A 13,508-nucleotide genomic window follows, 5' to 3' on the forward strand; every position below is an offset into this window, starting at 1 on the left:
ACTTTGTAGACCAGGCTGGCCTCGAACTCAGAAATCCGCCTGCCTCTGCCTCCCGAGTGCTGGGATTAAAGGCGTGCGCCACCACGCCCGGCTCAGAAAAAAATCTTATCCCAAGCTTTCGATCACAGTTTCAGTGTCCAAGTGAGCATGCTCAGATCAGAGTCTGATCTCTGTTGTTGTTGTTTTTTTAAAGATATTTTAAAAATTCTTTTTATTTCATTTTATTTCCTTTTCATTAATTTATTTATTCACTTTACATCCTGGTAGTAGCCCCCTCCCTCCTCTCTTCCCAGTCTCACCCTCCTCTTCCTCTCCCCATTATCTTCTCTTCCCTTCTCTGAAGAGAAGGGAAAGCCCCCTTTATATACCAACCAGCCCTGGAACACCAAGTCACAACAGGTACTAAGTGTATCCTCTCCTGCGGGTGGGAGGCCCCACCAGGCACTCCAGCTAGGGGAAGGAAATCCAATGGCAGGCAGCAGAGTCAGAGACAGCCCTTGCTCCAATTGATTGGGGACCCACATGATGACCAAGCTGCACATCTGCGACAAATGTGTAGGGGAATTTTATTTTATGTGTATGAATGTTTCGCCTACATGCATGTCTGTGCACCATGTATGTGCCTGGTGCCCACAGAGGCCAGAGGACATAAAATTCCCCTGAAACTGGAGCTACAGACAGCTGTTAGGTATCATGCAGTTGCTGGGAATTGAACCAGGGTTTTCTGGGAGTGTGATAGGTCCTCTTAACCACCCAAGTTGGTGACTTGTTTGTTTGTTTATTTGTTTGTTTGTTTCGAGACAGGGTTTCTCTGTGTAGCCCTGGCTGTCCTGGAACTCACTCTGTAGACCAGGCTGACTCAGAAATTTGCCTGCCTCTGCCTCCCAAGTGCTGGGATTAAAGGCGTGCACCACCACGCCCAGCTATGTCGGTGCTTTTAACAGTCTCTAAATTGGTGTTATTGGAGAGAGCTCTTAGGTCATTTGTAACAACTGCTTAGTTACCACTCCCAATAAATGTGTCGCTTTTCAGTCCTTGACCAGGTTCAACGATTAGCACTCCTGGTGGGAATGTGTTAGGGCCAGCCCTAACCTGATGGCACTGTGTTACTGTTTGCCCAGGAAGAAACCACTCTCTCAGTCATTAATAACACTTTCCATTTCCCCTGAGTGGTCTAGCTTGTGTGACAATTTATATGTGACTCTCCTATAATAACTAAGGAACTTAAGGTGTACCAAAAACTCCTTAAATAGCTTAAGGAGCCATTCTGACCTAAAATGCAGGAGAATGCTAGGGGCCTACAGGCCTATGTGAGACAAGAAGAGGAAACAGGGCATTGCTTCTGTGAGGTAGTTAACCCCGTTGCTCTGGCTTCTGTAAACCTGCTTATGGCTCTGGAACTGGGATGAGGCGGACCCTTTACCTCTGTACAGTGGGATGAGAAACAACTGAGAGGAGGAAAGCCAGTTCTCCCCCCAGCTATGGGTTCCACCGAGCATGAGATAACTGTGATGCCCACTGCTGATGTCCATCTTTGTAAACCCTTCCTTTAGCCACCCCTTGTCAAGGCAATCTTTTGATGTGGCTCTAAGGCTGCCATCCCAGGCTGTGATTCTGTTAGTGGTAGCAATCAACTGATTTAATCTGAATTCAGATTGAGTCTAATTCATAGTTTTCCCCCCCAGTGGATACAAGCTCCACACCAGTTAGGAGCACCCTTTGAGCTTAGGTTCCCTTATATCTGCAGGGTTTCCCCCAGGAAACCTAATTGCTGAATATGAATTAATTATTTCCCATGCTGAAATTAATTCTGGTGTTTAAATTTTCGCGCCCCCCCTCAAAAAAAAAACCTTTTACTTTTTTTGCCATACCCCTTTGTTCCAGAGATTATGACACTCCACATCAAATTTTCTTTTCTTTTTTTTTTTTTTTTTTTTTTTTTTTTTTTTTTTTTTTTTTTTTTTTTTTTTGGTTTTTCGAGACAGGGTTTCTCTGTATAGTCCTGGCTGTCCTGGAACTCACTTTGTAGACCAGGCTGGCCTCGAACTCAGAAATCCGCCTGCCTCTGCCTCCCAAGTGCTGGGATTAAAGGCGTGCGCCACCACGCCCGGCCACATCAAATTTTCTAGTCTTTATTTTCAGGCAGAGGGCTGGGCTTGTAGCTCAGTGATAGAGCATATCTACCACCATCAAAAAAAGTAATTAAAAAAATAATAAGCTACATCTGGTGGCATAAACATCCGAGGGACAAGCCCTCACTTAGAGCCTCGCTGGCCTCCATGCTCATCTTTCACTGGCCACCTCTCTGGAGAGCTAAGACCCCAGCCTCAGGACCGCTTTCCTTCCTCCGCCCATTGCTCCCAGTCGCGTCCCTTCCCGGCCGCCATAGAGCGAGCGACGCGGGAGTTCGGCAGTCGCGTCGCCTAGGCAACGGCTCGGCGGCGGGCTGCGGGCGCCAGGCGGCCCCGGGGAGGCGCTCGCGCCGGCGGCCGGGGCTCTACGAGGCGACAAGGCGGCAGGTAAGCGGCGGTAGAGCGGGTGGACGTGACCCGGAGAGGAGCGGTCCGCCGGGCGACCGGCGAGGAACGGGTCGCGGGGACGCCAGGCAAGGACGGAGGGCCGGACCTTTGTCCCTTGGGCCCGCGAGCTGGCGTCTGCGACGCCCTCTGACCCTGGCCGGGTTCGGGTGGGTGCGCTTTCCGCTTTTATTCTTTACGTATCTCTGGAGCCTCACTCGAAAGTTTTCCTTTTAAATAGTAATTTTTTAAAAGCTCCTATTTTATGAGGGTTGGTCGCGGAGTAGCTAGGAACTGAAGAGAACGTCTGCGTGTGTCGCTCTTCGTTGGTGGTGGTGGGGGAGGTCGGCGAGATAGGACTTATTTCTGAGTCAGTTTTCTCACCTGCACAATGGGGATAATAATACCTGTCTTATAAGATGATCACAGCATGCATTTATATTTAAAATCCTCACTACATGGGCGCTTTTCTTGCTACTACTACGAGGAGCATCATTGAGTATTTATTGAGAACCAGGGCCTGGGCTGATCGCCAGCGGTTTAAAAAAAAAAAAAGAAAAAAAAAAGTGAATGAGACGTCTTGTCCTTAGGGAACTCCACTCCTGCCCGTAGGAAACTGACCTATGGACTGGAATTTGGTGTAATTTGAGCTATGGTTTTACGCGTACAGGAAGCTGAATGCAGTGGAGGCAGTTGTAGACCTTCAGAGGTGATCAGAGAGAGAGGATTACACTAGGTTACTTCCAAAAGGAGGTATGTCTTGGTCAGCAGACTAGGCTGCTGTGTGTGCCCAGTGTTAGGAAAACGGTGCCTTGAGGAGACAGCCAAACTTCTAGAAACTCTCCCAAGAATTTCAGGCTGGAAGGGAGTCCAAAAGATAGCAAGAGCTTGATGTTTGAAGGATAAGCCTCGGCTCTTCTTGACAGACTTTTTTAGGGTCGGAGGTGGCGTCATGGGTAAAGTTTTAGGATGTTTGCTTTTTATTTTTTTGTGAACCCTCAAGGGATTTGTTTGTTTTAATACAGGATTTTGTGGCCTACAGTCTGGTCTTGATTAATGCTGCTTTGTAGCTGAGGCTTGCCTTGAACTCCTGACTCTCATGTCTCCGCTCCTGAGTTTGTGAGTTTGCAGAGGCGTCTAATTAGTAGCGGGTGAGCGTGTGCGCATGCACTTGCGTGATCCTATGCGCGCCCTTGATCAGAAGTAGACCTCTCACCCTCTTTGGTCTCCTTGCTCTTGTTTTTTGCTTTGCAGCCAGTTCTTTATGGCGATTCAAAACAAAAACAAAAACAGATATTGACAATTATCTTAGACCTTTTTTCATTGTTAAAACTACATACTCAGCCGGGCGTGGTGGCGCACGCCTTTAATCCCAGCACTCGGGGTGGGGGGTGGGGGTGCAGAGGCAGGCGGATTTCTGAGTTCGAGGCCAGCCTGGTTTACAAAGTGAGTTCCAGGACAGCCAGGGCTATACAGAGAAACCCTGTCTCGAAAAACAAAACAAACAAACAAACAAACAACAAACTACATGCTCGAGGTTGGATAGCTTTAGCAAGGGAAGAGGTTTCGGGGCAGGCGAGATGGCTCAGCGGTTAAGAGCACCGACTGCTTTTCTCAAGGTTCTTAGTTCAAATCCCAGCAATCATCCGTAATGAGAACCGATGCCCTCTTCTGGTGTGTCTGAAGACAGCTACAGTGTACTTACATATAGCAATAAATAAATCTTTAAAAAGAGAGAGAGAGAGAAGAGGTTTCTTTAGCTTACAGTTCTGGAGATTCTTGGGGCCCACTTCTGACCATGTTCTTTTTATGGCAGTGTCCTGAGAGGGCTCAGCTTGTTGAGCATATCACGAGATGGGGAGTTCAAGGGTTCCTCTTTTAGTGGTGTCGGGGTTGAAGAGACCCTTGCCCACAGCAGGCATGGGTACTGCCTCAGAGCTGTTTACCCTTGGCCTTTTCTCAGGCAGTTCCAGGATCGAGTCACAACCTCTGACCTTATCTGATGCTGCCTCCTTCCTCTGGACACTGTGTCAGTGTGGTTTCCCCTGTCTTCACTCACCATCTGAAGCAGAAATGTCAACACATGAACCCTTGGGACATGCACACAAACTACATCTAACCCATAGGAAGTATGAGGTGCCAGGCACTGGGCAGAGCTGGATGAGAAAGCTGGTTCTTATTGTGGAGATCAGGGCCTAGTTGGGAAATTAGGCTGACAGTGGCAGTGTAATGGGAGGTGTTGCTGGGTGTTTCTGTTCAGGTGAATACAATCTAGTTTGGAGGTTGGGGGAGAGAGTAGTGAGAATTAGCTCTATCTGGAGAGATGGTGAGAATGGAAAAAGACAGTATTTCAAAATATTGAAAAGCAATGTCAAGCCAGGCATGGTGGCGCACGCCTTTAATCCCAGCACTTGGGAGGCAGAGGCAGGCGGATTTCTGAGTTCGAGGCCAGCCTGGTCTACAGAGTGAGTTCCAGGACAGCCAGGGCTATACAGAGAAACCCTGTCTCAAACAAAACAAAACAAAAGCAATGTCACTGAGCCCAGCGTGGCACCTGCCTGTCTTTCCAGCAGTTGGAGGTGGAAGCAGGAGGACCAAGAGTTTAAGTCCTGGCTCCAGAGCAAGTTCAAGGCTAGGCTGGGCTGAATGAGACCTTATCTCAGCATACACACGCACACACAAGTTTGTGAATTTGTTTATTTTGAGACCTTGTTTTGTAGGCCAAGCTGGCCTAAAATGTACAGTGGCTCCTCTGCCTCTGCCTTCAGAGTACTAGAATTAAAGGCATGTTACCACACTGGGCAGTATTAGTGTGTTTATGGAGGTGAAAGCAGTTCACTACAGCTCCAAGTGGAATGTCAGTGCTGAGCAGCTGTGGTGCTTCACACCTGCAATCCAGAACTCAGAGGCTGAAGCAGGAGGATCAGGAGTATGGGGCCAGCCTGGACTCCATAGTCAGGCCTTGTGTCAACGAAACAACCCGCTCTCTTCCCCCCAAGCCCCAAATAATAGTGGAAGATAATGAGAGATTTTTAAAGGCCCAGATCTGAGGGCTGCTGCTTTGCAGTCTTGGAAGAACCATTCATTTAGGTGACACCAAGAAGAAATAGCTCTGGAAGTAAGAGGAAACCAAGAATGTGTGGTCAGGTGGCCAGCAGCTGCAATTAAAGTCAGAAGGTGCCATCTGAATAAATCAGTTCCAAGGTCACCAGAGCCCTGACTGAGCAGATGTGGCGAAATGGCGGGGGTGGAATCTCTAATGTCCCAGCTTCCAAAGCTTCGGTGTAATGGATCAGTGGGAAGAGGTAAGAGTGGGATGTGAGAAGACAGAGCGGAGGCAGCTCCGTGCAGGGTGGCTGTGGAGGGATGGGGAGGCTGGAGCTCGACTGAGGAGTAAGGGAAGGGTTTTCTTTAAAGCATGGGAGACAACTGTAGTTGGCACAGAGCTGGTGGGAGGAAAGGCTGAGAAGACCTGGGAGTGGAAGGGAAACGCGATAGCACAGCTGTCTCTGAAAGCCAGGAGTGGAGAGGCTCAGGCAGAGAGGTTATTGCCAACAGAAGTGCACCAATGGCAGGCACCAACCACGGACAAAAGGTGTGCGTGTGGAGCACAAACGATGCTCTCGTTATTGGCAGGTAGCAGGCCTTTTCAGACTACTCTATGAAGTGCTTGTCACACACTAATCTCCTTATAACCTTGTTGTATGGGGCAGGTTGCTGGGGGTTGAACTGAGTGCCTTGTGGGTTCTAGGCAAGCACTCTATAATCCCTCAATGATATAATCATTATAAAACCTTTATGAGACAGGTTCTGTTATGATCTTCGGTTTATGGATGAAACTATGGTAAAATGCTTACCCCAGATCAGAGTATATTTGGGTTCTGTGTTTTAGTTTGCTGAGGAGTCCAGAGAGTTTAATCATTGTGTGTGTGGTGCGTGCACCCGTGTGTGCAGGTGTGACGTTATACTCCATCACTCTCTGTCTTTCACTGAACCTAGAGTTAGGTTGGCAGCAGCAAGCCCCAGGGATCCCCTTTCCTCCATCCTCCATAGTGCTGGGGCTACAGGCACGCACAGCCATGCTTATTTCATGTACGTGTATATGTATGTATGTGTGTGTGTGTGTGTGTGTATGTGTATATATACCTGTATATGTAGCTGGCCTTGTGAGCACCATGTGGCTGCTGAGACTGAAACCCGGGTCCTGAGTAGAGTAGCAGCTGCTGTAACCTGAGCATCCCTCAGCCCTGTGGTCGTCTTTCCTGTGGATGCTGGAGGTTCCAAGCTCAGGTCCTCCTGCTTGGGCAGCTCCCCACTCAGCTTTTACTCTTAGTCACAACCTGGATGCTGTCAGTTTATACTTTTTATATTATGTGCTGAGATAATTTGAGAAATAATTTAAAAATACTGGTGGCACATGGAAGGCAGAAGCAGGCAGATCTCCAAGTTAGAAGTCAGCCTGATCTACAGAACAAGTTCCAGCATACCCAGGGCTATAGAGAGAAACCCCAGTCTTAAAATCCCCACCCCCACCCCCCAAAAAAAGAGGAAGAAAAGCAATTGTTGCTTCCCCAAAGGACCCAGTTTCAGTTTCCAGTACTCATGTGGTGGCTCACAACCATCTGTGACTCCAGTCCCAGGGGATCTGACATTCTCTTCTGGCCTTTGTAAGTACCAGGTATACCCATGGTCCACAGACATATATGTAGGCAAAACACCTATATACTTTTTTTTTTCTTCAAGACAGTGATTCTCTGTGTAGCCCTGTCTGTCCTATAACTTGTTCTGTAGACCAGGCTGGCTTTGAACTCGAGATCTGCCTATCTCTGCCTCCAGAGTGCTGGGATTAAAGCTGTAACAAGCAAGTGCTTCTAACTGCCAAGCCATCATTCCAGCCTTCCCCCATAACTCAAATTTATACTTACTAAACAATCTCCATTTCCCTCCCCCTCAGTTCTGACAGCTTGCTGGCTTTTTTTCCCTCCCTCCCTCCCTCCCTTCTTCCTTCCTTCCTTCCTTCCTTCCTTCTTTCCTTCCTTCCTTCCTTCCTTCCTTCCAGATATCTCAGTAATGAAGTCACACATTCACTTTGTTTTCAGTGATCAGTTATTTCTCTTAACAGAGAGTCCTCAAAGTTCAGCCTTGTTATATAATGTGCTAAATTTTCCTCTTCAGTCTTACTATGTAGCCCCAGCTAGTCACAAACTCAAGGCAGTCCTCCTGCCTCAACCTCTTGTATTCTGAGCTTACAGATATATGCCACTGTAGTGGCTAGTCCTGTTTGTCAAGTTGACTATATTTGGAATGAATTACAATTCAGAATTGGAAGACTCACCAGTGATCTTAATCTGGAGGCTGGGAGATACAAGTGTCTGATCTGGATCTTGGCATGGAGATCTTGAGGCATAGTGGCTATGAATCACAGAAGATTAAGACAGGGAGATCTCTGAGTTTAAGGTCATCTGGGACAAAGCAAGTCCCAGTTCCAGGCTTGGTGGCACACACCTTTAATCTGGGCCATACCTTCTACCGGAGACCTACAGAAGGACATTGGAAGAAGGAAGATTGATTCTCTCTTCTTCGCCTGCTTGTTGAGTGGGACTGAGCAACTGCTAGATCCTTGGACTTCCATCCACAGCTACTGCTGACCATTGCTGGGAGTTGGACCATAGACTGTAAGTCATCAACAAATTCCCTTACTATATAGAGACTATCATAAATTCTGTAACTCTCGAGAACCCTGACTAATACAGCCACGAAGCCTGTTTCCTTTTTTTTAAGGTTGAATAGCGCTTCATTGTGTGCTTCTAGCGCTTGGCTTATCCATCTCTCTATGGGGGAGTCTTGGGTTGCTTCGTTGTTTTGGCTCTGATGACTAATGCTGCTGTGAAACATGAGTGTGTGAGGAAGAGAAGCACTTTATGTCTGTGTTGTAGGTTCATGGGGGAAAGTACCCTGTACTCAGTGCCTCATCATTGTCGTCATCATCGTCCTCGAGACAGTCTAACTATGCAGCCTTGACTGGCCTGAATTCACTATATAGACCAGGCTGGTCTTGAACTCAGAGAGCCACCTGCCTCTGCTTCTGGAGTACTGGGCTTAAAGGTTTATACACCAGGCCATGCTACCATATTATCTCCCCACCCCACACCCTGCCACCCAATTTTTGGAACAGAGTATTATGTGGCTCAAACTGGCCTAGGACTCTCTTTGTATCCAGGAATGACCTTGAACTCTCCTTATCTTCTTGGTTCTGCTTACCAAGTGCTGGGCATTTCAAGGAAACAAAACTTCTCAGGATCTGAGCTGGAAAAAGGGCTGGGGTTAAGAATGGATGGTGCTCTACCAGAGGACCTCTCCCTGATTCCCCGTGCCTCCGTCAGGAGACTCCCAACAGCTTGAAACTCCAGAGGGGCTGCAGTCATTCTTACACACACAAAACCATAATTAAAAATATACATAAATCTTAGCAGGGTGTAGTGGCACACGTCTTTAATCCCAGTACTTTCAGGGCAGAGACAGGTGGATCTCTGTGAGTTTAAGGCTAGCCTGATTTACACAGTGAATTCCAGGACAGCTAGAACTTCAAAGTGAGACGCTGTCTCCAAAAAACAAAACAGAAACATTTAAAAAAAACAATCCAAAAGATAAATCTTAAAATGAATGAATAAAGAAAAGAATTCACAGGGTCTGGATGACCTTAGCCCATCCATCACCTCCTCTAGACCCATATCCTTGAGATCTGCTTCAGAGCGTCTTGGAGGGAGCCAGGTGTTAAACTGACATTTGTAAATAGCTCAACACTTCAAATTTCTGAAAGATGCAAGCCCATAATCTCATCTCCCCTAGGCAGCAGCTCTGCGAGGTGGGGGAAGATCCTTCTAGTTTTCAGAGGGGAAAACCTTAGGTGAGAGGATTCTGGAGACTCCTTGGAAGCTGGGACCTCTAAGTCGTGGGGTTTAAAATTTCAGCTTTCCTCCTATGCCTTTCTATATTTTTCTTCTCCCTTCCTCCCTCCCGTTCACCTTTCCTTCCCAACTGGAGATTGAAGGAACCCAGAGCTAGGCAATGATAGAATGCTGAGTAATAAATCCCTCAGCCCTAGCCCAATGCTGCTTTTGAGACAATCTCTAGCCCTGGCCGGTAGTGAATTCCCACTAAGTAGGGGAAAATGACCTTGAACTTCTGAACCTAGAGGGATGCTCCACCACACACAGGTTTCTGTAGTGCTGCGACTCACACTCAGGGCTTTCTGCATGCTAGGCAATCACTCTACCAATTGAGCCACACCCTGAGCCCCTATTCTTCAAGTACTTTTTTGGAGAGATTGCAAATACCTTTTAGAAAAAGGTACCTTGGCAAAGGTACAGTGATCTTGTCTTGCTTCATTTGATGGTTACAGCTTTTCCCCAGGCTGCCCAGCTTTTCTGTTCACAATGATTCACTCTGGGAGAAACCATTCAAAGATGGCAGCATCCATGATTCTGTGTTCTACAGAGTAGGTCCAGTCAAGTGTATATCCTGTCCTTAACTATCCCTTCCCCAGTCTCCTGATGTCCCCAGCACACCCCCTCCTACCTTCCTGTCCTTTCTGTGGTGTGTGTGTGTGTGTGTGTGTGAGTGGGGGGGGATCAGAGTCTGAGACTAGTGGTGCTGCCTGGTGGGGATTGGTGGGGATGTTGTTGTCTGATCTTGTTGCCGGGATCGTATGCAGGGTTGTGCATGTATCCACAGCTGGAGTGAGTTCATGACTGTAAAAGCCATGTTCTGTTCAGAAGACAGCACTCACATGACACTCCTCCCCTCCTGTAGTAGCTCTTACACCCTTTCCCCCTCTCTTCTGCAGTGTTCTTGAGCCTTGGACATAGGGAGTATGACACAGATGTCTCCTTTAGTGCTCAGTGCTCCTGATCACTTATTCTCAGCATTCAGACAGTTATGACTCTCTTCATTAGCTACTGCCTACGACAGAAAGAAGCTTCCCTGACTTAGCTAAGAGCAGCACAGATGTACAGATGGAAACATTTACAAGGCAGTTTGGCAACATGAAAAATTTAGCAAAAATAACAAAAGTAGGTTCCCCTGTAGAACCTACAATCTCTCTACCATGGCTTTTGACCAGGTTTATAATATCAGACATCAACTTCCTCCTGTGGAGCAGGCCTCAGATTCAGTCAGAAAGTGGCTGGTCACCTCCTTGACAGTCATGCCACTATTGTACTAGGTTGATATTGTAGCATCCAGGGTCTGGTGCTGGGTGAAATCCTTTCTTCTCCAGCAGCCTGAATAGCACTGTCTGGTACTAGAAAGCTAGAAAGTCAAAGAATAGCAGGCACTCTTAATTTTAGTATTTTTTTAAAAGATTTATTTATTAATTATATTTAAATACACTGTAGCTGTCTTAAGACACTCCAGAAGAGGGCGCCAGATCTTGTTACGGGTGGTTGTGAGCCACCATGTGGTTGCTGGGATTTGAACTCAGGACCTTCGGAAGAGCAGTCAGTGCTCTTACCCGCTGAGCCATCTCTCCAGCCCTAGCAGGCACTCTTAACTTAGCATCTCTAGCCCCTTAAAGATCTTAAATAAAAATGTCAGCTGAGAGATGGCTCAGTGAGTAAAGTGCTTGCCTGGTAAGACTGAGGACCTGAGTGCAATCCCCAGCACCCATGTAAAAGCTGACCATGTATGTCTGTGATCTCAGCTCTAAGGACGTGGAGAATCCCTGGGGCTTGCTGGCCACAGGTTTAGCTGAATTGGCATGTTCCAATTCAGTGAAAAACCCTGTCTTAAACACACGCACACACAACTTCTAGGTTGTGAATGTGTGAGCACCTATATGTGCACACACACATATGCACACATCTTCTCTAATCTCTGTTTTGTCCAGAGACTGCAGAAGAATTTACACCTCCAACCCCTCTCTGCAAGCCACCACGATGGCATAAAAGAGAGGATGTGGCTTTCCAGACCTGGTTTTGTGTTTGGCACTCATCCTTCTGTGAGCCACTTACTGAATTGAAATAATACTTGTCAAAAGTTTGGACTGCCCTGGAGAGTTCTGTATAATGGAATTTCCTTCTTCACTCCTGTAGCACTTTGAACTGTGTGTGTGTGTGTGTGTGTGTGTGTGTGTGTGTTCAGTTCTTAGCTTGGTGAGAATAAGAATTCCTCCATGGACCTTTACCTAGCCTTACACATACTTGGGGATCAGGTCTTTGTTCTCAGAACTAGTGAGTGAGTCAACACCCCTTTCTTTTACTGCAGGGCCTTCTTTAGAAACACTGTCTTTGGTTTTTGTTTTGTTTTGTTTGGTTGGTTTTTGTTTTTCGAGACACGGTTTCTCTGTATAGCCCTGGCTGTCCTGGAACTCACTTTGTAGACCAGGCTGGCCTCGAACTCAGTAATCTGCCTGCCTCTGCCTCCCGAGTGCTGGGATTAAAGGCATGCGCCACCATCGCCCGGGGAAACACTGTCTTTGAATTCACTCTTAGTGGAGGCTAGTCATCGGGCTTCTTCAGTGGGTCAGATTTTATGTTAAGGGAAAACCATAAATGTTTATAAGGTAATTTCTAAACTAAATAAAACAGGAGCAGATAGTAAAAAGCAGTCCTCATTACCCACATCCAGCTTTAATAATTACTAATATTTTAGAATGAGTTATGATTGCAGATGAAGGTGGAGAGAACATTGGGGTTCTAGGGTGGCCATTTTGATTTTCTGGGTAGAGATGCAGAGCATGTAAGATGAGCAGAGTAGACAGAGAGGAGGCTGGTGGCCCACAGATAGGCCAGTGTGCCTTTAGTGAAAGACTATTGTACACACTACCTGAGTTGGCATACACAAGTGCAGAGAACAAAGCCCACCGAGTGGCGAGTGAGACTCAGGTGCCACTGCTGCTGGTGCCTGTGGTCAGCACTGCTCGGCAGCAGACAGAAAGGCAGGTGTGGCAGTTGAGGCACTAAACTAAATGACCTTAGGTGCCACCCTTTCCAAGCTAGAGTTTCTTCACATGAAAATGGGGCTAAGAGTATCTAAGCCATCTAAGCCATCAGAACATCACAAGTAATAAATGTAAATGCATTCTGAGTTAACATTAAGGACAATTTCCCAGGGTGTTCTGGCCTCGAGGGATCAGACCCTTGGGACATCAGGGGTGGGGTGTATGGTTTTCCATTTGGAGACTTCATGGGCTTTCTCAGAGCTCCATTTGTCAGTCCATCAAATAAACTTCATAACATAGTAGGTTCTCTTTTTCATTTGGAAAAAAAAAAGGTATGTTTTATTGTTTATCTGTGAGGTAGAGTCACTCTATAGATTTTTGATTGGTCTCAATTTGCTATGTAGACCAGGCTGGTCTTAATGTGTGGTAGTCTTCCTGCCGTAGTTGCCTGGGTACTGCAATTATGGGCATGCACTATCGTGCCTGGTCAAATGTTTGTTTTTCCTTCCTTCCTTTGCTCCCCAACCCCCCCCCCTCTTTCTCTCTCTCTCATGTTTTCTTATTATTTATTTATTTAAATTATTTTTATTAGATATTTTCTTCATTTACATTTCAAATGCTATCCCCAAAGCCCCCTATACCCTCCCCCTGCCCTGCTTCCTAACCCACCCACTCCTGGTTTCTAGCCCTGGCATTCCCCTGTACTGGGGCATATGATCTTTGCAAGACCAAGGGCCTCTCCTCCAATTGATGGCCCACTAGGCCATCCTCTACTACATATGCAACTAGAGACACAACTCTGGGGGCTTACTGGTTAGTTCATATTGTTGTTCCTCCTATAGGGCTGCAGACCCCTTCAGCTCCTTGGGTGCTTTCTCTAGCTCCTTCATTGGGGCCCTGTGTTCCATCCAATAGATGACTGTGAGCATCCACTTCTGTATTTGCCAGGCACTGGCATAGCCTCACAAGAGAGAGCTATATCAGGGTCCTGTCAACAAAATCTTTCTGGCATATGCAATAGTGTCTGGGTTTGGTGGTTGTATATGGGATGG

The 13,508-nt window shown here is 46.9% G+C and overlaps 1 protein-coding gene across 3 annotated transcripts in view; it reads left to right on the forward strand.

Annotated features, from left to right (window-relative positions):
* Positions 1 to 2,421: 2,421 nt before the first annotated feature.
* Pkig (cAMP-dependent protein kinase inhibitor gamma) overlaps positions 2,422 to 13,508 on the forward strand; it is a 71,205-nt gene continuing 60,118 nt past the window's right edge. The window contains exon 1 of one of the 3 annotated variants that reach the window (XM_021155784.2): positions 2,422 to 2,519. The gene's annotated coding sequence lies outside the window, so the exon portion shown is untranslated. Of the gene's footprint in view, positions 2,520 to 2,544; positions 2,687 to 13,508 lie in introns of those variants that run through there. The other 2 variants (XM_029474341.1, XM_029474339.1) reach the window with 2 other exon arrangements.

This window comes from Mus caroli, chromosome 2, assembly GCF_900094665.2.
Source record: "Mus caroli chromosome 2, CAROLI_EIJ_v1.1, whole genome shotgun sequence".
In the NCBI taxonomy this organism is placed as follows: domain Eukaryota; kingdom Metazoa; phylum Chordata; class Mammalia; order Rodentia; family Muridae; genus Mus; species Mus caroli.